The sequence below is a fragment of the Lactuca serriola genome, chromosome 9, assembly GCF_051521515.1.
Source record: "Lactuca serriola cultivar US96UC23 chromosome 9, Lser_US96UC23_V15, whole genome shotgun sequence".
Lineage (NCBI taxonomy): Eukaryota > Viridiplantae > Streptophyta > Magnoliopsida > Asterales > Asteraceae > Lactuca > Lactuca serriola.
Window position 1 is genome coordinate 66,423,779 of NC_136416.1, and position 1,875 is coordinate 66,425,653.

Here is a 1,875-nt window from a genome sequence, read left to right on the forward strand (position 1 = left end):
CAAACTTCACAAAAATCATTTTTCCATAATATTACTTATGAACTCACCAACATTTCATATGTTGACGTTTTTCCAAAATAACTTGTATTCTCAGGTAACAGGTAAGCCGAAGAATAAGTATCAGGAAATGTCATGGTGTTTTGCTTAAATTATCTATCAGACAATCTATGTTTTGGAATTGTAATGTTTAAAACAATGTACTGAATGTAAACAATACCAGTTGTAATATTCCAATGCATGGTGATGATTTGTGTTATAATTCATGTATATTCATTGTGATGGTATTCAATTTGAGTCACAAGAGCCCTCGGGCGTTTCCGCCGTTCGGTTCGGGGGTGTGACAATGTGTAAATGATTTTATTTATTTATGAATAGTAGTGTATTCATGTGAATGAATTATTTGTAATTTGATGTTTATTCATTTGTGATTGGAGTAGTATTAAGTTTTTTGAAGAAACATTTCGTTTGTGAATACAAGTGTATTGATTTAAGATTGAATTTCTATTCATTTTTTTGAAAAACAAAAACGTGAAATAGGAGAAAAAAAATTTAAAGATTTTTTTTTCAGATTTTAAATAAAGACAAAACTTCAAAAATGGTCCCTGTGGTTCCGAAAATATCAAGTTTAGTCTCTAAGTTCAAAAAACCTCACAGATGGTCCCTGTGGTTTCAAAACTTTTAACAAATGGTCCTTTTCGCTAACTCCGTTAGCTTTTGACCGTTAAGTGAAGGGCATTTCTGTCTTTTCACTATTACAGGGACCATTTTTGAAGTTTTGCCCTTATTTAAAAAAAAAGAAAAAAATTATTATTTAATATAGAAAAGGTCTCTCTCTCTCTCTCTCTCTCTCTCTCTCCCCCTGGGGCCTTGAGATCAAGCTTTCGGAAACGTCCTACTTGGATTTTCAACTTCACCAGCTAATGTACTTGCTTTATCCCAATAATTCAAGTTCCAAAACATGCTATTGAAGTAACCCCTTTATTGAACTTTCTTGAAATCCAAAGTTATCCATCTTTTAGGCCTGATTTTGGGGATTGAAAGAATACCCATGACTGCAAATGGAAGGAGTAAGAAAGAAGCAAGACGAACATCAGAAAATCTGACAATGTGAAGACCTTTGTAGTTCAGATGAGTTAATAAGATAGTAATTGCTAAAAGGGTTGGGATTCTAGCATATAATTGATCGAAGATTGGGAGTGATTGCTTCAAGTAATCGAGAAATAATACAGGGTAAAGTGCGTTATCCATAACCCCACTAAACCATTTCCAAAACCCTTCTTGGAAACCCCAAAAAGGGTCGAACGTCGATGATATCCAGATGACATAACTGCCATTTTCAGGGAAGCTTGTGGCGAGTTCGGCTGTGATTAGTGCTTCTGGGATGCTCCAGAAAATGGGGAAAACTAAGAACCCTAGTAATGAAAGTAGAGCTCCGCCTCCAGATTTGACTGAATCTTCTACACCAAATGGACCCCCGGAAACTTCATAGAAAATTAGGGCGATTAGAGGTAGTAAAGTTAGTTTAGGGTTTGATTTCTTATATGTGGTGTTCTTCTGATCATTGCTCAAGATCGTCTGTTTGTTTCCCTCCACACCCATGAAGTTTGACGATCGAAAGCTTGATCTTATGGCGTATTAAGTTATCACCATGGTCATGATTGAGAAGTCGATGGAATAAATGGGATTAGTATGAAAGATTTTATGAATTGGATTTTGATTGTTCGAGGAAGCAAGTGAAGATGCGAATGGAATCAAAGAGAGAGAGAGAGAGAGAGAGAGAGAGAGAGAGAGAGAGACCTTTTCTATATTAAATAATAATTTTTTTTTAAAATAAGGGCAAAACTTCAAAAATGGTCTCTGTAATAGTGAAAAGAC

At 35.0% G+C, this 1,875-nt stretch overlaps 1 pseudogene; it reads right to left on the reverse strand.

Annotated features, from left to right (window-relative positions):
- Positions 1-978: 978 nt before the first annotated feature.
- On the reverse strand, positions 979-1,599 carry LOC145075780 (putative polyamine transporter At3g19553 pseudogene; annotated as a pseudogene).
- Positions 1,600-1,875: the final 276 nt, after the last annotated feature.